Raw genomic sequence first — 21,184 nt, forward strand, 5'->3', positions numbered from 1 at the left:
TTCAAATTTGGTGCCCACAAGAAAGAAAACCGGTGAAATTAGGCTTTGCGTTGATCTAAGGAATTTAAACCAAGTATCCCTCAAAGACAATTATCCCTTACCTAAAATGGATCACATTCTCCAAAGAGTGGTGGGGGCTTCAAGAATATCATTACTTGATGGATTCTCAGGCTTCAATCAGATCCTAGTCCACCCTGATGATCAAGATAAAACAACATTCACAACCCCATGGGGAACTTTCAAATATGTTAAAATGCCTTTTGGATTGAAAAATGCAGGAGCTACATTTCAAAGAGCAATGGACATTGCTTTTGCTAAAGAGATCCATGACTTTCTTGTCATTTACTTAGATGACCTCACACCTTTCTCAAAATCTGACCAAGAACATCTGAAACACTTGAGACAGATATTCATAACATGTAGAAAATATGGGATTTCCTTAAATCCTAAGAAGTCTCTATTTGGTTTGGAAGAAGGTAAGTTGTTAGGTCACATCATTTCTAAGGATGGCATTAGAATTGACCCAGACAGAATACAGGCCATCCTGCAAATGCCCCATCCAAGAAACATCAAAGAATTACAAGCCTTCTTGGGAAAGATCAACTTTTTAAGGAGGTTTATCCCAAACTTAGTAGAATTAATCAGATTACTAAACAACATGCTAAAAAAAGATTCAAAAGTAAAGTGGACAGTAGAAGAAAATCAAGCTTTTGAAGGTATCAAACTGGCCCTTACCCAAACTCCAGTCTTAAAAAATCCTCAATTTGACAAAGAGTTTATCATTTTCTCTTTTGCTTCCCAACATATCATTGCTGTTGTCTTATTGCAGAAAGATGACCAAGGAAATGAGAAACCTATTGCTTTCTTTAGTAGAGCTCTTAGAGATGCACCTCTGAAATATAAAATCATGGAAAAACAAGCTTATGCTTTGGTCAAAGCCATCAAAGACTTCAGGATCTACATCCTGTACTCCCATGTTATAGCTTATGTACCAAGTCCCATTGTGAAAGACATACTCACTCAAGAAAACTTAGAAGGCAGAAGAGGAAAATGGATTGCCAACATTTTAGAATTTGATATTGAAATAAGACCTACAAAACTGATAAAAGGGCAAGGTTTGGCTAAATTAATGTCTGAAACAAATTTTCAAGCCTTATACATTAACCAACTGGACAATGAACCGAAGCTGGCGACTCCAAAGATCAATGCAGCCTTTGAACAATCCCAGTGCTATTCTGATATCTGTTATATTTTGCAAAACCTGTGTGCTCCCCCAGGATTGTCCAGAACCAAATCTAGATTTCTAAAAATGAAAGCATCAAAATTTTGTGTTATAGATGGTAATTTACTATGGAAAAATCATGAAGGTATACTGCTAAACTGTTTGAATATGGATGAAACCGATAATGTTATGAAAGAATTTCATGCAGCTGATTCTGGTGGACATTTGTACTGGAAGTCCACTCGGACAAAATACTAAGAGCAGGTTACTATTGGCCTACCTTGTTCTTTGATGTTAAAAAATTTACCAATTCATGTCACAAGTGTCAAGTATTTGAGGGAAAGAGAAAATTATTGCCCCTTCCTTTGAGGCCTATTGCAACAGAGAAGCCCTTTCAGCAATGGGGCCTGGACTTCATTGGGGAAATTCATCCTTCTTCTTCAAGCCAACATAGATGGATTCTGACAGCCACAGATTACTTCACCAAATGGATTGAGGTTGTTCCATGTAGACAAGCAAATGATTCTACTATCATCCAGTTTCTGGAGACTGATATTCTTTCTAGATTTGGCTGTCCTGACAAGATTATAACAGACAATGCTGCTGCTTTTAGATCCAAAAAGATGGTGAACTTCTGCCACAGATTTCATATTACTTTGGGCCATTCCACTGCATACTACCCTCAAGGAAACGACCTAGCTGAATCATCAAATAAAAGCCTTGTAAACATCATAAAGAAGGTGTTGGAAGAAAATAAGAAGAATTGGCATAAGAAACTTGTGAATGCCTTATGGGCAGATAGACTAACAACCAAGAGATCCATTGGGGTCAGCCCATATGAGTTAGTCTATGGATTAGAAGCCAAATTCCCTTCATCCTTAGGGATCCCTGTCATGAAACTTCTTCAAGAAAGTCAAGCTGAGCCCAATGACATGCAAAGAAGGATCAATCAAATAATATGTTTGCAGCAAACTAGAGACCAAGTTTATAACAGAGTTCAAGTTGTACAAGAAAAGTTAAAGAAAGCTTTTGATAGAAGAACCAAAGCTGAAGACTTCTTTATTGGTGACAAAGTGCTTAAATGGGATTCAAGAAGAGAAGACAAGGGAAAACATGGAAAATTTGATTCCCTTTGGAGAGGACCATTTGTTATCCAAGCAGTGCAAGGAAACAACACTTACTTCCTAAAAAATCTGGATGAAACTGACTTGGATGAAGGTCCTGTGAATGGCAGGATGTTGAAGCACTATTTTGACTACTTCCCATGTATATAGTTTGACTTTCCGTTGTACATTATAGGGTGTATATATTAATTTCTGTTAACATGTATAAAAGGCAGCTTCCCAAGTTTTGTAATTTATCAGCAGAAGACAAATAAGTTCAGAGATCTACCAAGATGGAAAGAGCACAATTTTGAGATTTCAAGGAGGAAAACTCCAAGTGTTGGTAAAAAGAAGTCAGGGGCCAAGGCATTCTGACCTGCTGTTCTTGGTCTTTCAAATGGAAAAACCATCCCCATGTGGAGCCACTATTAGATACCTATACCAATAGGTTTCATATTTCATGATTGGCAAAGAAAGTTCCAAATATGCTCTGCTTTGGTGATGCAAAGATCCCATATTTCCAAGAGAATGCAATATGTGTACATAGCTTGATGTTGACTGAATTTTGGATGGATGGTCCAACAACCTAATCTGGATCATGCCATGTTTCAATTTCTTGTCATTAGAATAGAGAAAGAAGCTTGTCCAAACTGTTTAATCTTGGCAGGCCAGTAGTTAGGTAGAGAATGAAGGTTCCCAACTGTTTAATCTGGGGCCTTGGAAGCAATAAGGCTAGCTTTAGATAGAAAATCAAAAGAAAAAGCCAAAGGAAAAGAAAAGGCACATAAGGGTTTGCAAGTCTAAGTGCACCCTCTTTGGAGTAACAAAAAATGCTAGGCAATAGAGTGGGTAGGTAGATGGGGTTGCAGAAGCATGATTTCCTTTATGTCACTGGCCCAACCAAAGGAAAAACATGGTGCCAGTGCAGGTCTCTTATTCAACAGTCTTTGCAGCAACTCAATGAAGCATGTCTAACTTCCAGATTATCCCCCATCACATTCATTGCTAACATCCCAATACTACCTATGTTCATGAAGGAAGTCAAACTATTTTGTTGATTCTTGTTTCTTTAAAAGCCACATTTCTTGTGTAAAATTCTTTTCATTTTGATCTACTTCCTAAACTAAGTTGATTCCATACAAAACTTAGTGTTTTTCCCCCTTCATCCACCTCTTCCACTCATATTAACTCCTAATTTCCTATTTATTTAACTCCCTATACTCCCTTTCCCCTATTATTAGGATAATCCTATAGAACAAATCCCAAATATGTACATATTCCCTCCCCCTTGGCATTATAGCCATATGCTTGAATATTAGAAAATTATGGAGGAGTAAAGTCTGCTTGCATGTGGTTGTATGAAGTCAGGGATTAAATTGACCTCTGGTCAGTTTGATAACCTAAGCTATACCCCTTTTCCCTTTACAACCCTTTGACATCGTTTACCCACTCTACTTGCAAAAAGACCTAGTAAAAATCCATTTTTCCGTTTTATCCAAAGTTTATTTGCAAATGCGCACTTTTACAAAAAATCATTGGAAAACCCATAAAATCCGCCAAAGTCTAAAGGTTCCGCCTAGGCGCACATTTCCAGAAAAACTATAAAATATGCCCCGCCCGTTGTCATATTGTCCTGCTATCTTATTGACCCGTCGACCGTCAGATCTGGGCTTTCCCATTTGATGGCCCTCATCCATATCGGGTCGGCCCCGATGACCGAACGTTACCTCCCGAGAAATTGTCAGAGGGTGACGTCAGGCCTCCGCCACGCATCGCTCCCAAATCTCATCGGGCCACCCTCTGACAATACCGCGACCGTATCCAGAGCGGTCCGAGCAAACCACTTACCGCTTATTGTTTACCGCTTATCCCGTCACGTCCTCGTCACCGCTACGGCGTGCCCACGTCATGCCACTCAGCACTGCATCAGCGCCCGGCCCGCCACTGCTCCGACCTGTCCGCCACCTCACCAGTCCCCGTGGACCACTCACAGGCTGCCACGTCACCCTTCTGTACCTGACCCCATCTGATGAAGTCATGCTGACATCATTCAGAAAAAGCGCCAATAATCCAAAAAATCCATATTTTCGCCAAAAATCGTGGTTTTTGTCACTTTTGGCAAAAGAACTATTGCTCCGCTCTGCATGCATATTACGACCATTTCGCCGCCAACCTGCAAATTTCGACTTGGAGACCATGGGCGCCTGCAAATTCACCTGCATTGGTCACCATTGCCAAAGCTTTACCAGGTATTTATCCAAGTTTCCCCTCCGCACCTGGTCTCATGCATAATTCACCAAAGCTAGCTTAGAAAGAGTGAAACAAAATGTGTTTGCCAGCAAATCCCCGGTGAACAGCATCCATTTTCGGTTGTAAGGTCGAAATTCACCTGCACAGTCCACATTTAGCCAAGTTGTCATAAACTTACAGTTAGTTCGTGCATTCATGGACTTGAAACCTGAGCTGCACTAATTCACCGGGAAACAGTGGTACTAGCCCCAGCAGTTGCTCATTTATCTCCCTTTGGAGCATTTTGATTGTTCTCGCCACAATTTACCCAGGTCTTTCCTTGCAAATTGCCTCACTCTTGCAAAAATACCCCTCTGTGTTGCTTTGTCCAGTAGAGAAAATCCTTATACAATTCAGAGTCCTAATTAGCCATGGAAACACCAGTAGCATTAAATGTCCCACCTCTGAATGTCGCAAACAAAGAGTTAGAGTAGAAGGCCCTGGGTGATAAAGATTATCAGATGACAGAGACATTCTCAATGAATTCCAAATTTAACATTCATATGCTAAATGAGTTAAAGGCTCAACATCTCAGTGGAGCTGATATTTTAGGGATTTGGGACTCCAATTTGCCCATTTTTAACCTTCCTCAAGTCAATGTCCTTCCAGACTTGATCCATAGATGCTGTGAAAACTATGATCCATGTCAAAGAGCTGTTCTCAGTCCCACAGGTTCAGTTTTGTTCCATATCACCCCCGAGGCCATAAATGAGATGCTGCACTTTCACACTGCAAAGCCACTAACTCCTCTTTCCATGATGGATTTGTTAAAGAAGGGGGGCAAGCTATCCAGTGCCCAGGTCATCAAGATTAATCAGTTATTCATTCAGCCAAGCTCTGAAGCTGTGAGAACACCTCCTATTGGAAACCCATATCTCAATGACTTGGGCAAAATGCGACTTGATCAGTTATGTCCTAGGGTACAGGGGAGTTGAGGATGTTGATGACACTATTATGGCCATGCTGTCCATATTTTCCCCTGGAAAGCCTTCTCATGTGCATTATGATTATGCTACATATATTGCCAATAAGATTCATGAGAAACTGATGAATCTAGAGAGGGAGAAGGTGTTCAGATACACCTCATACATCTATCATTTGTTCTTATTTTATCAACCTGACAGTTTCCCAATTCCTCTCAAGAAACTTGATGCCCAGGGAAACCCAAGGTCTGTAGTGTTTTGGACTTCAGTTTTTCATCACACCTCCTGTTCACCATACACATACTGTGAATTCATAGACCTTTTTATCCATCCAGCTATGACCTTGTTATTTGGTGTCCCTCCTCCAAGATTGACCGATGAGATGCAAAGAATACTCTAGCTCTCAAAGGCCTACGGCATTGGTGATTGGTACTTTTACCAACACCATACAGTAATCAGAATATATGGCTGTGAGTTGGACCCTTATAGGCTGCCAAGATATGTCCCTATCAGACTCTTTGCCTTGGAGTATTTCAGGCAATTTGGAAATGCAGACCAGGTCCATTTCCATAGTAAAAACAAGAAGGTACAACTAAAGGTCAGGAACCAGCTAGGCCCATTTCTTTACAACAAAAGGGAGGAGGGATGGAAGGAAGCAGATATGATCCTAGAGACCCTCCAATTAGAAACCAGTTTCCGCTGGGTACCTCATGACCCTAATCATTTCATTTCTCTCAGGAGGTTGAAACATAAACTAGGTGGCTATGCTCACATCAGATTGCCTCATATTGAAAAATATGCCAATTTACCAAGTTGGAAAGAGGGCACTCTAGAAGAGGCAATCACTAGAGAAAAAATGCTACAAAGAGAGGCAAAGAACATTGAGAAAGAGGCTGACTTGGAAACTTGTGGGCAGGTCTCCTCTTCCTATCAAAGCCAACTTGGAGCAGCTGCCTCATCTTCTACAGCCCAGTAGCAAGTAGCTAGAACTGTTCATCAGGTGTCAAGCAAGGGTAAAGAAAAGCAGATGGAGCAGGAACAGCCACCTCCTACAAAAGAACAACAAAAAGAAGAGCAGCCAGTGCAACAAGAACAAATAGTTGAGGCCCCAATATCCACTGGGCAACAGACTCAAGAAACTGTGCCTCCTAGGCAGGAAATGACAGTGGAGGCCTCGGTGCTCCAAACTCCTCAGAATGAAGACAGAAACCGAAAGAGGGATAGAGAGCAGGAGACTCCCCTCACCACATCCACAACTCAAGGGGAGAAAAGGCAAAGGATAAATCCCCTTTCTAAAGAAGAGATGCCCATCGGACAATCATTGGGCATGGGCCCACCAAGCATGGAGGCATCTGCCAGTTCCTTTCAGCAGGAACAAGAAAGAATAATCGGAGGAGAGGTCAGCTCCTCAAGTCAGCAAAGGAGAGCCGAAACAGGCATCAAGCAACAATTCATTGACATAAAAAAGAGAAATGAGCCACTTAGGCTCCAGATCTATAATCAATTACTTAAAATGGCCCCTACAAATCAGCAGAGGCTTATGTCAGCTTATGACATAAATGAGGGGAAAATGACCATGAGCCATTTCATGCCAACCATGCTGCAGCCACAGTCAGCTGCAGACTATATAAGGACCAACCTTGAGGTTCTTGCAAAAGACATCCACCCTATGGATCAAATAGAACTTCACAAGCAAACAGGTGAGATGGTATATTCGACACTTGCAGATAAGACCTTCTTGGCTCATAGGTTGGAAAATAGCCTGAACAATACAACCGCCCAACTTGAGTTGGATAAGGCATCCTCTCAGGCGAAAGACAACAGGATAAGGTCTTTGGAGGATATAATCATAGAGCTTGGGCATGACCCAAAGGACCCTAAAGCTATAAAGGAGCTGCTAAAGATAAGAGATTCAGACATTGTAGCTCTAAGAAAGATGATAAAGATCCCAGCGACTCTTCACCCTGAAACAGAGGAGGTTGCCCAGCAAAGAAAGGACCAGGATGTATCAACATTGCTGGTAACACTGCATAAACAACTTGTCCAAACAGAGGGAAAGTTGGTAGAAATAGAGGCTGCATTGCAGGCAGCCCTACAGCATAAAGAAGGAGGCCAAACACTTCAGCCCCCTCCACAAGTAATCAACCTTGAGGAACCCCCTAAAATTGGCACTCCTCCTACAGTGCAAACAGTTGAGACAACTCCATCAACATCAACACCAACACCAACATCAGAGCAGGCTCCAAGCCTTGACATGCAGAAGCTAATGAAGGAGATTAAAGCCCTGGAAGCCCAGATGACAGAGCTAAATGAAGCCAAGGATAATTTAGCTAAGCTGAATGAAAAATATGACAAATCTAAACAGAGTGTAGCTGAAAAAGGAAGAGAAGTGGAGGCTCTTAAAGAGAAGATAAAGGAGCTAGAGAAAGAGCTCACCCTTGACAAAGTGGTGGCTGAGGTCAAGACAGTTTTATGGTCCAACATTGGCCAATCAATAACAGATCAATGGCAGTATATAGAGACTATTCATGAGCAAATGGAGCTCATAGGCAAAGCACACAGGGAAGTCCAAAGAGCAAGGGAATCTCTAGGCAATATGCCTGAGATAGCCAATAGAATGATCAATGTTCTCAATAACCGCACAGGTCCTCAGCTGGCAGCAATAGGGATCCCCAATAGAACTGAAACCATCCTGCTCATAAAGAGGGTCCTTACATTGAGAAGCCTGGTACAAACATTCGATAGAAGAAGCCAGGACATGCAAATAGAAGTAAACAAATTCATGGATAAGTTTGCAGCATTACAGAGTAGAGGCCTTCCTGGCTTGCTGAACAGCGCAGGGAGGCTACTTTCACATGAAAATTATGCCAAAAGGGTGAATACTTTTGCTACCAATCAGATCACTGCAGGATCAAGTACCTCAGAGGAAACAGGGCCAGCATCTGGGCAAAGTCTCTATGACAGAGTAGAGAACTTATTTTTTATTATGAATGAGATCAAACATTTGTTTGAAGTGCCTCCAAACTTCTACAAATATATAGAGGCAGATGAAACCTTAGATGCAATTTTGAGACATCAACTGCCTACACAGGAATGGTGGACCAGAATGATACAGTTTTTACTGTAAACAAGAGGCTTTCATCAAGTTTTTCATCAAAAAATATAAGTCATCATGTTCAGAAAAATTTGATGCATTCAGTATGTGTGGAGAAGAATGGACTGAGCCAGCTCAGCAAACCAATTCGGCCACTAAAGAAACACTGACAGCTACAGATGACAGGGCCGAGAAAGCTACAGCACGACAAAGCCATAAAGACACATCATTCAGCATTAATGCAGAACGCTCAACCGACTCAGTGGCCTCCAAAGGTCAAAAAGGCTTCTGACAGAATTAAAGAGTATTCATTTTGTATTTAGAGCAACAATAAATTCCTTATCTGCTATTCTGTAAAGTTGGTGAGCGCATTTATTTATCAAGTGACTCAGCGGTTTAGATATTTTTGTATAACCGATTGTATATATTCCCCCTTTCATAAGCTTGCAGGGGTTGTTGATTTTCTCTTCAGGAGATACTATGCTGTAAATGTTCAGAGTTTTAATACAACAAAGCTGATGGAATTTCCAAAGTTCTGTGTTGTCTGATGCGTTTTGGTGTGCTTGCTGAATGCTACAGGATTCCTGCGTATTTCATGGAACAATAAGTTTCTTTAACCTGTTCGTTATGTTTGTTATTTTCTTCATAATCCATTCATGTTTTGTGTTTCACAAGTTTAATGGAAAAGAAAAAGAATAGTCTCAGGATTTATTCATTGAATACCTTGAACTCAATCTATGCTATTATGTATGTTTTCCTCAATTATAGTTATAAGAGTGTGATTCTTAATTGCTGCACTTCCAAACTATACCTTTCACAGTGATTATCGTTCAGGAATTCAAACCTGCTCCTGGTCAATACATTTCTTTCTCACATCACCAACTTAGTGGAAATTTCTTAATTGCCTTCCACTGGTTGAACATACTTCATCATAACAATTTCAAGTTTGTCTCATGAAATATTTAAATGGCCCTGCTGTTTCAACAATCCCACTCAACACTTCAAACAACCTGTAACCACAGACTCCATTGCTCAATGGTCTAAAACTGTCTGAAGATATCACCTTAAGTACTGAAAGACATCATTCAACCAAAATTTTCAAACCAAACCCTCACCTCATATCTAGCCTAAGATTCTTAATAACAAAGTTAAACAGTCAAAGAGAGAGCCCTCTCTGATTACAGGTTGGCTAGAACCTGTGATCTAAAGCTTGGTTAGTGGTTACCCCGACCGTATTCCCTCAGGAGTCAAAGGGAACAACCTGGGTGATAACAATTGGTACCTATACCAGGATCACACTGTCATCAGAATCTATGGTTACGAGCTTTGTCCTTACAGGCTCCCAAGATATGTACCAATGAGGCTGTTTGGCTTGGAATACTATAGGCATCTTATTAATTCAGATTTGACTCATTTTCACAGCACCAAGAAGAAGGCTCAACTGAAATTTAAAGACCAGCTAGGCCCCTTCGTCATGAACAAGAAGGAAGGTTGGCAAGATGCTGACCTGATACTCAAGGATCAACTTAAGTTGAAAAGAAGTTGTTGGTGGGTCCCTTATGACCCGCTTGGCTTTATTAATGCCAGAAGAGTCAAATATAGATTGACACCCTATGAACACTACAAAATCCCACACATTGAAAAATATGCTAATCAAGATGCGTGGGCACAAGGCACTTTAGTTGAAGAATTCACTCAGGAGGAAATTTTGGAGCAAACTGCTAAAGATCTTGAAAAAACTCTTGACTTAGATTCTGCTGACCAGGTAACTTTCAAGGTGCCATATCAAATTGAAGAAGGCACATCTATAGCTGCAGCTTCACAAGCCGCCCAAGGGGCATCCACATCAACAACAGGTGCAGTCAAAGGAAAAGAGCCAATGGAGACAGAATAAGGAGTGGTCACAAAGCAGCCTGTTATTTTAATGGAACACTCCCAAGATCAGACTACTCCACAACAAACATAGGCACCCCAAATGCCAATTTTACAGACTCCTGCCCATGAGGAAAGAGGCAAAAAACGAGACCGAGAAGACTGCACACCGGCTAGCGAGTCTACACAGTAGCTCGAGGCCAAGAGGCAAAGGGTTGACTCCCCAATTGAAGAAGAAGTTAGTGAGGAAATCCTTGGAAGTCCAGGGAGAGGCAGAGAAGGAAGTCAACATACAGCTACAAGCTCTTTCCAACAAGAGCAAGACAGACAACATGGCATGGAGGTATCTTCCTCTACACAGCAAAGAAAGAAGTCAGTTGGCATTAAGGCCACCTTTAAAGAAATTAAGGCTCAAAATGAGCAGTTAAGAAGGCAATTGTATGACCAATTTATTAAAGCAACACCTGCCGAACCCAAGGTTCAGCCCAAGGTTCAGCAGCCACAGTCAGTGGCAGACTATGTCAGGACACGATTAGAGGTTCTAACCAAGGACATTCACCCCATGGATCAAATAGAGTTACATAAGAAAACAGGTGAGATGGTTTATGCCACCTTGGTAGAGAAGGTCACGCTGGCTCATGAATTGAAAGAATCTTTAAAGAATACCAATACTCAGCTTGATTTGGAAAGAATGTCCTCTACAACTAAAGACAACAGAATCAAAACGTTGGAAGACATTATTGTGGACTTAGGGCATGATCCTAAGGATCCTAAAGGTGTGAAAGCACTTATAAGAAAGAAAGATGATGATATTGCTGCATTGAAGAAGAGATTGAGGTTGCTTCCTACTGAGCACACTCAAACAGGAGAACTGGTCAAAGAGAAAGAATTTGAGGATACATTGGATTTGTTGATGCAATTGAACCAGAGAGTAATTGAGATGGAAGGAGAGTTGGAGAGGACACTACAAGGAAATCAGGGAGATTCGGCCTCCCAGCCACCTCATACAGTTCCAACTGTGGTTACTATTCCTCCTATGCAAGCAACAGCAACCCCTCCGGTTGTTTCAGCAACTACAGCAGAAAAAACAACAGCGCCTGAATCAAGCATGAGCATGGATGATTTGAAAAAAGCTGTCAATAAGCTTGAACTTCAAGCAACAGAAATAAAAGAGGCCAAAGAAAAATTGACCAATCTAGAAGGAAAATATGATAAGTCCAAAATGACAGTGGCTGAGCAGACAAGGGAAATTAAGGCCTTGAAGGACAAAATAAAAGCCTTGGAGAAAGAGCTGTCTTTGGACAAAGCCCTGGCTGAAATAAAGAAAATTCTGTGGGCCAAGATTAGTCAGTCAATCACAAGTCAATGGAGGTTAGTTCAGGCAATGTATGAATAGGTAGAACTAATTGGCCTTGCTCGGTCTGAAACTCAGAGAGCCAAAGCAGCATTGGGAAACATGCCTGAGCAGGCCAACAAAATGATCAACTTTTTAAATCATCAGACTAAGGAAGAGCTGGCAGCATTGCACATCATGAACAGAACAGATGCCATATTAACAGCAAAGAGGGTGCTCACATTAAGAAGCTTTGTGCAAACTTTAGAAGCAAGATGTCAGGAAATACAAAGGGATGTAGACAATTTTGAAGTAAAGCTTGCAGCACTACAGACTAAAGGATTGCCCAGCCTACTGACCAGCGCTAGAAGGTTATTGACACGTGACCAATATGCAACCAGGATCAATAATTATGTCACAAATCAGCTTACTGCTTCATCAAGTTCTACAGCACAAGCAGGACCTCCTTCAGGACAGACTCTCTATGACAAGCTGGAACACTTATTTTACATAGAGCATGAAGTCAGCCATCTATTTGAGATGCCACCTAACTATTACAAGTACACAGAAGCTGATGAGACACTCGTCAAGATACAACAACATCAGTTACCTCCCGATGATTGGTGGCAGGCAATGCTGGCCATTTTTCCCAGGTAATTTCAGTTGCTGCCCCTTTTTGTTTATTTCAAGTCTCGGTCAAACTGTGAGTCAGCGAATGGAGGCACGAAAGCACCGGACAGAGCGGTTAAGGAACGCGCAGAGCAGGTTGGAGCAGTCACGAAGCAAAGAGCTGGGACGGCAAGCCTAAGAGCGCGGATTTTTGAAAGCGCAGTCCAGCCGACTCGAATGAACTCAAAGGTCAACATTCGCTGACCGAAAAGAACAACTGTTACATTTGTCTTTATTTCAGCATTTACTTTCTCATCAACCGCTCCTAAGAGTTGGTAAAGAAGTTATGAGCTATTAACTCATCATCTAGATATTTTTGTATCTAGTTTTTGTATATATACCACCCTCTGCATTGTAAAAAGGGTTGGTCGGCTAATGTACTCCAAGAAAGACTCGCACTGTATATTTGATATTTTCTATAATCAAATATTGCTGAAAGCTTGGAGAATGCACTGTTTGATGTGTTGTTAATGGTTTGAAGAATTAAATGTGGAATTCTTGTGCTACAATATGAATCAATAAGTTTTCCTGACCTCTGTTATTTCAATTTCACATATGCTCTAGTCACAGAACAAAAGATTGGTTTAGAATTTGCTTAGCTGCACTCTATGCTCAGTTTCTGTGGCTTCTTAATGTTTTCTTCTTGATTTAGGCATAAATATGAATTGTGTTATGGCTAATGTTTGATCTATTTCACATATGGATGAATGGTATCTAGGAATTCTTAACTACTCCTAGACAAAGTTCATTCATCTTCCTTCTGCTAACCTGATTGAGAGATTCTTTGTTGCCTCTCATTCCTTGGCATTCATTCCATTCTTTAAACCTAAATGTTGTTTCATGAGCAGCTACCTTGCTCCTCAATCCTCTTATGACCAAGAAAATGCACCAGCAGTCTTACTCCATGACTCCATGCCCAATGGTTTGAAACTTATCACACTACGTTTTGCCTCTTTACTTGAAAGCATCATCCTTCCCACCAAAACACAAACAAAACCCCTTGAACTCAATAACTAGCCTAAAAACCTTATCAACAAAGCTAAATCAGAAAGAGAGAGCCCTCTCTGATTGCAGGTGGGCTAGAACCTACAGTCCAAAGATTGGTTTGTGGTTACCTCGGCCGTATCCTTTAGGAGCTTAAGGACAACCTGAGTGATAACAGTTGCAAAGCAATAAAAGAGACTAAGTTGCAATGCACTATGAGAGACTAAGCATTAAAGCTACTTTGAGCTAGAAAGCACAATGAGAGACTGAGCAACAAAGCACTATGAGAGACGAAGCAGCCAAGAAGTATGAGAGACTAAGTAGCGAAGCTCTATGAGAGACTAAGCAGCAAAGCACTATGAGAGACTAAGCAGCAAAGCACTATGAGAGATTAAGTTGCAAAACAATACGAGAGACTAAGCTGCAAAGCAATACGAGAGACTAAGTTGCAAAGCACTACGAAAGACTAAGCATTAAAGCTACTATGAGCTGCAAAACACTATGAGAGACTAAGCAATAAAGCACTATGAGAGACCAAGCAGTGAAGAACTACGAGAGACTAAGCAACAAAGAACTACGAGAGACTAAGCTTCAAGGAAATACTAGAGACTAAGTTGTAAAGCACTACGAGAGACTAAGCTACAAAGCATTACGAAAAGACTATGCAGCAAAGCACTACGAGAGACTAAGTTGCAAGGAAATAGGAGAGACTAACTTGCAAAGCACTACGAGAGACTAAGCATTAAAGCTACTATGAGCTACAAAGCACTATGAGAGACTGAGCAACAAAGCACTATGAAAGACTAACTAGCCAATCACTATGAGAGACTAAGCTGCAAAGCACTACAGGAGACTAAGCTGCAAAGAACTATGAGAAACTAAGCTGCAAAGCACTACGAGAGACTAAGCTGCAAATCACTATGAGATACTAAGCTGTAAAGCACTATGAGAGACTAAGGTGCAAAGCATTTTGAGAGACTGAGCAACAAAGCATTATGAGAGACTAAGTAGCCAAGTACTATGAGAGACTAAGAAGCAAAGCACAATAAGAGACTAAACATCAAAGCACTATGAGAGACTAAGCTGCAAAGCAATACAAGAGACTAAGCTGCAAAGCACTACAAGAGACTAAGTTGCAAAGCAATACAAGAGACTAAGTTGCAAAGCACTACGAGAGACTAAGCAATAAAGCTACTATGAGTTGCAAAGCATTATGATAGACTGAGCAACAAAGCAACATGAGAGACTAAGTAGCAAAGCACTATGAGAGACTAAGCAACAAAGCACTACGTGAGACTTAGCTACAAAGCACTACGAGAGACTAAGCTACAAAGAAATACGAGAGATTAAGTTTTAAATAACTATGAGAGACTAAGCATTAAAGCTACTATAAGATGCAAAGAACTATGAGAGATTGAGCAACAAATCAGTATGAGAGACAAAGCATCAAAGCACTATGAGAGACAAAGCATCAAAGAACTATGATAGACTAAGTAGCAAAGCACTATGAGAGACTAAGCTGCAAAGCACTACGAGAGTCTAGGTAGCAGAGCACTATGAGGGACTAAGCAATAAAGCTAATATGAGTTGCAAAGCACTATGAGAGACTGAGCAATAAAGCACTATGAGAGACTAAGCAGTCAAGCACTATGAGAGACTAAGCAGCAAAGCACTAGGAGAGACTAAGCTGCGAAGCAATATGAGAGACTAAGCTGCAAAGCACTATGAGAGACTAAGCTCCAAAGTACTACGAGAGACTAAGCTGCAAAGCAATATGAGAGACTAAGCTGTAAAGCACTACGAGAGACTAAGCTGTAAAGCACTAAGAGATTCTAAGTTGCAAAGCACTCTGAGAGACTAAGCATTAAAGCACTATGAGAGACTAAGAATTAAAGCACTATGACAGACTAAGCAACTAAGAACTATTGAGAGACTATGCTGCAAAGAAATACGGAAGACTGAGTAGAAAATCAGTATGAGAGACTAAGCAGCAAAGCACTATGATAGACTAACCAGCAAAGCACTAAGAGAGACTAAGTTGCGAAGCACTACGAGAGACTGAGTAGCAAAGCACTACGAGAGACTGGGTAGCAAAGCACTACGAGATACTGAGTAGCAAAGGACTACGAGAGACTAAGAAATAAATATACTATGAGCTGCAAAGCATGATGAGAGACTGAGTAACAAGGCACTATGAGAGACTAAGGAGCGAAGCGCTACGAGAGACTAAGCAACAAAGCACTACGAGAGACTAAGCTGCAAATGACTACGAGAGACTAAGCTGCAAAGCACTATGAGAGACTAAGTTGCAAAACACTATGAGAGACTAAGCATTAAAGCTACTATAAGCTACAAAGCAGTATGAGAGACTGAGCAACAAAGCACTATGAGAGACTAAGCAGCCAAGCACTATGAGAGACTAAGCAGCAAAGCACTATGATAGACTAAGTAGCAAAGCACTATGAGAGACTAAGCTGCAAAGCAATACGAGAGACTAAGCTGCAAATAACTATAAGGGACTAAGCTGCACAACAATACGAGATAATAAGTTGCAAAGCGCTACGATAGACTAAGCAAGGAAGATACTATGAGCTGCAAACCATTACGAGAGACTGAGCAACAAGGCACCATGAGAGACTAAGCAGCGAAGCACTATGAGAGATTAAGCAACAAAGCACTACGAGAGACTAAGATGCAAAGCACTATGAAAGACTATGTTGCAAAGCACTACTAGAGACTAAGTTGCAAAGCACTATGAGAGACTAAGCATTAAAGCTACTATAACCTGCAAAGCACTTTGAGAGACTAAGCAACAAAGCACTATGAGAGACTAAGCAGCCAAGCACTATGATAGGCTAAGTAGAAGAGCACATTGATAGACTAAGCAGCAAAGCACTATGAGAGACTAAGCTACAAAGCAATACGAGAGACTAAGCTGCAAAGCACTACGAGAGACTAAGTTGCAAAGCAATACGAGAGACTAAGTTGCAAAGAACTACGAGAGACTAAGCAATAAAGCTACTATGAGCTGCAAATCATTTTGAGAGATTGAGCAACAACGCATTATCGGAGACTAAGCAGCCAAGCACTATGAGAGACTAAGCTGCAAAGCACTACGAGAGACTAAGCTGCAAAGCATTACGCGAGACTAAGCTGCAAAGAACTACGAGAGTCTAAGCAGCAAAGCACTACGAGAGACTAAGAAATAAAGCTACTATGAGTTGGAAAGCACTATGAGACACTGAGCAACAAAGCACTATGAGAGACTAAGTAGCCAACGACTATGAGAGACTATACAGCCAACCACTATGAGAGACTAAGCAACATAGCACTACGAGAGACTAAGTTGCAACGCATTACGAGAGAGTAAGCCACAAAGCACTACAAGAGACTAGGTTGTAAAGCACTATGAGAGAAAAAGCATTAAAGGGACTATAACCTGCAAAGTACTATGAGAGTCTATGCAGCAAATCACTACGAGAGACTAAGCAATAAAGCTACTATGAGTTGTAAAGCACTATGAGAGGATGAGCAACAAAAAATTATGAGAGAGTAAGCGGCCAATCACTATAAGAGACTAAGCAACAAAGCACTACAAGAGACTAACCTGCATAGCAATACGAGAGACTAAGTTGTGAAGCACTATGAGAGACTAAGCAATAAAGATAGTATGAGCTGCAAGGCATTATGAGAGACTGAGAAACAAGGCACTATGAGAGACTAAGCAGTGAAGCACTATGAGAGACTAAGCAACAAAGCACTACGAGAGACTAAGCTACAAAGCACTACGAAAGACTATGTTGCAAAGCACTATGAGAGACTAAGTTGCAAAGCACTATGAGAGACTAAGCATTAAAGCTACTATAAGCTGCAAAGCACTATGAGAGACTGAGCAACAAAGCACTATGAGAGACTATGCAGCCAAGCACTATGAGAGACTAAGCAGCAAAGCACTATGATAGACTAAGCAGCAAAGCACTATGAGAGACTAAGCTGCAAAGCAATACGAGAGACTAAGTTGTAAAGCACTACGAGAGACTAAGCTGCAAAGCAATACGAGAGACTAAGTTGCAAAGCACTACAAGACACTAAGCAATAAAGTTACTATGAGTTGCAAAGCATTTTGAGAGACTAAGCAACAAAGCACTATGAGAGACTAAGCGGCCAAGCACTATGAGAGATTAAGCTACAAAGCACTACGAGAGACTAAGCTGCAAAGCACTATGAGAGACTAAGCTCCAAAGCACTATGGGAGTCTAAGCAGCAAAGCACTACGAGAGACTAAGAAATAAAGCTACTATGAGTTGGAAAGCACTATGAGAGACAAAGTAGCCAAGCACTACGAGATACTAAGCAACAAAACACTATGATAGACTAAGCAGTAAAGTACTATGAGAGACTAAGCTGCAAAGCAATACGAGTGACTAAGCTACAAAGCAATATGAGAGACTAAGATGCAAAGCACTACGAGAGACTAAGCAATAAAGCTACTATGAGCTGCAAAGGATTATGAGAGACTGAGCAACAAAGCACCCTAAGAGACTAAGCAGCCAAGCACTCTGAGAGATTAAGCGACAAAGCACTACGAGAGACTAAGTTGCAAAGCACTACGAGAGATTAAGCTACAAAGCACTACGAGAGACTAAGTTGTAAAGAACAATGAGAGACCAAGCATTAAAGCTACTATAAGCTTCAAAGTACTACAAGAGTCTATGCAGTAAAGCACTACGAGAACTAAGCAATAAAGCTACTATGAGTTGGAAAGCACTATGAGAGATTGAGCAACAAAGCATTATGAGAGACTAAGCGGCTAAGCACTATGAGAGACTAAGCAACAAAGCACTATGATAGACTAAGCAGCAAAGCACTATGAGAGACTAAGTTGCAAAGCAATATGAGAGAATAAGCTCCAAAGCACTATGAGAGACTAAGCTGCAAAGCAATACGAGAGACTAAGTTGCAAAGCACTACGAGAGACTAAGTAATAAAGATACTATGAGCTGCAAAGCATTATGAGAGACTGAGCAACAAGGCACTATGAGAGACTAAGTACAAAGCACCACGAGAGACTAAACTGCAAAGCACTACGAGAGACTAAGCTACAAAGGACTACGAGAGACTAAGTTGCAAAGCACTATGAGAGACTAAGTATTAAAGCTACTATAAGCTGCAAAGCAGTATGAGAGACTTAGCAACAAAGCACTATGAGAGACTATGCGGCCAAGCACTATGAGAGACTAAGCAAGAAAGCACTATGATAGACTAAGTAGCAAAGCACTGTGAGAGACTAAGCTGCAAACTAATACGAGAGACTAAGATGCAAAGCACTACGAGAGACTAACCTGCATAGCAATACGAGAGACTAAGTTGCAAATCACTACAAGAGACTAAGCAATAAAGATACTATGAGCTGCAAAGAATTATGAGAGACTAAGCAACTAGGCACTATGAGAGACTAAGCAGCGAAGCACTATGAGAGACTAAGCAACAAAGCACTGCGAGTGACTAAGATGCAAAGCACTACGAGAGACTAAGCAATAAAGCTACTATGAGCTGCAAAGGATTATTAGAGACTAAGAAACAAAGCACCCTGAGAGACTATGTGGCCAAGCACAATGAGAGACTAAGCAACAAAGCACTATGAGAGACTAAGTTGCAAAGCACTATGAGAGACTAAGATGCAAAGCACTACGAGAGTTTATGCAGCAAAGCACTACGAAAGACTAAGCAATAAAGCTACTATGAGTTGGAAAACACTATCAGAGACTGAGCAACAAAGCATTATGAGAGGCTAAGCGCCCAAGCACTATGAGAGACTATGCAAAAAATCACTATGATAGACTAAGCAGCAAAGCACTCTGAGAGACTAAGCTGCAAACAAATACGAGAGACTAAGCTCCAAAGAACTATGAGAGACTAAGCATTTAAGCTACTATAAGATGCAAATCACTATGAGAGACTGAGCAACAAAGCATTATGAGAGACTAAGCAGCCAAGAACTATGAGAGACTAAGCAGCAAAGCAATATGATAGACTAAGTTGCAAAGCATTATGAGAGGCTAAGCCGCAAAGCACTACGAGAGACTAAGCTGCAAAGCAATATGAGAGACTAAGTTGCAAAGCACTACAAGAGACTAAGCAATAAAGCTACTATGAGCTGCAAAGGATTATGAGAGACTGAGCAACAAAGCACCCTGAGAGACTAAGCAGCCAACCACTATTAGGGACTAAGCAACAAAGCACTACGAGAGACTGAGCTACAAAGCACTACGAGAGACTAAGTTGTAAAGCACTATGAGAGACTAAGCATTAAATCTACTATAAGCTGCAAATAACTATGAGATACTGAGCAACAAATCACTATGAGAGACTAATCATCAAGGCACTATGAGAGACTAAGCGGAAAAGCACTATGATATACTAAGCAGCAAATCACTATGGGAGACTAAGCAGCAAAGCACTATGATAGACTAACCAACAAAGCACTATGAGAGACTAAGCTACAAAGAAATACGAGAGACTAATCTACAAACCACTACGAGAGACTAAGCTGCAAACCAATATGAGAGACTAAGTTGCAAAGCACTACGAGAGACTAAGAAATAAAGCTACTATAAGCTGCAAAGGATTATGAGAGACTGAGCAACAAAGCACTGAGAGAGTCTAAGTAGCCAAGCACTATGAGAGACTAAGCAACAAAGCACTACGAGAGACTAAGCTGCAAAGCACTACGAGAGACTAAGCTACAAAGGACTACGAGAGACTAAGCTGCAAGGCACTATGAAAGACTAAGCTGCAAAGCACTACAGGAGACTAAGTTGCAAAGCAGTATGAGGGAATAAGCATTAAAGCTACTATAAGCTGCAAAGCACTATGAGAGACTGAGCAATAAATCACTATGAGAGACTAAGCAGCCAAGCACTATGAGAGACTAAGCAGCAAAGCACTATGATAGACTAAGCAGAAAGCACTATGAGAGACTAGGCTGCAAAGCAATACGGGAGACTAAGCTGCAAAGCAATACGAGAGACTAAGATGCAAAGCAATACGAGAGACTAAGCTACAAATCACTACGAGAGACTAAGCTACAAAGCAATACGAGAGACTAAGTTGCAAAGCACTACGAAAGACTAAGCATTAAAGCTACTACGAGCTGCAAAACACTATGAGAGACTGAGCAATAAAGCACTATGAGAGACTAAGCAGTGAAGAACTACGAGAGACTAAGCAACAAAGAACTACGAGAGACTAAGTTTCAAGGAAATACTAGAGACTAAGCTGTAAAGCACTACGAGAGACTGAGCTACAAAGCATTACGAAAAGACTATGCAGCAAAGCACTACGAGAGACTAACTTGCAAAGCACTACGAGAGACTAAGCATTAAAGCTACTATGAGCTACAAAGCACTATGAGAGACTGAGCAACAAAGCACTATGAAAGACTAAGCAGCCAATCCCTATGAGAGACTAAGCTGCAAAGCACTACGGGAGACTAAGCTGCAAAGAACTATGAGAGACTAAGCTGCAAAGCACTACGAGAGACTAAGCTGCAAATTACTATGAGATACTAAGTTGTAAAGCGCTATGAGAGACTAAGCTGCAAAGCATTTTGAGAGACTGAGCAGCAAAGCATTACGAGAGACTAAGTAGCCAAGTACTATGAGAGACTAAGCAGCAAAGCACAATGATAGACTA

This window comes from Pinus tabuliformis, chromosome 2_2, assembly GCF_031772625.1.
Source record: "Pinus tabuliformis cultivar Carrire ecotype Pingquan chromosome 2_2, CPIR1, whole genome shotgun sequence".
NCBI lineage: Eukaryota > Viridiplantae > Streptophyta > Pinopsida > Pinales > Pinaceae > Pinus > Pinus tabuliformis.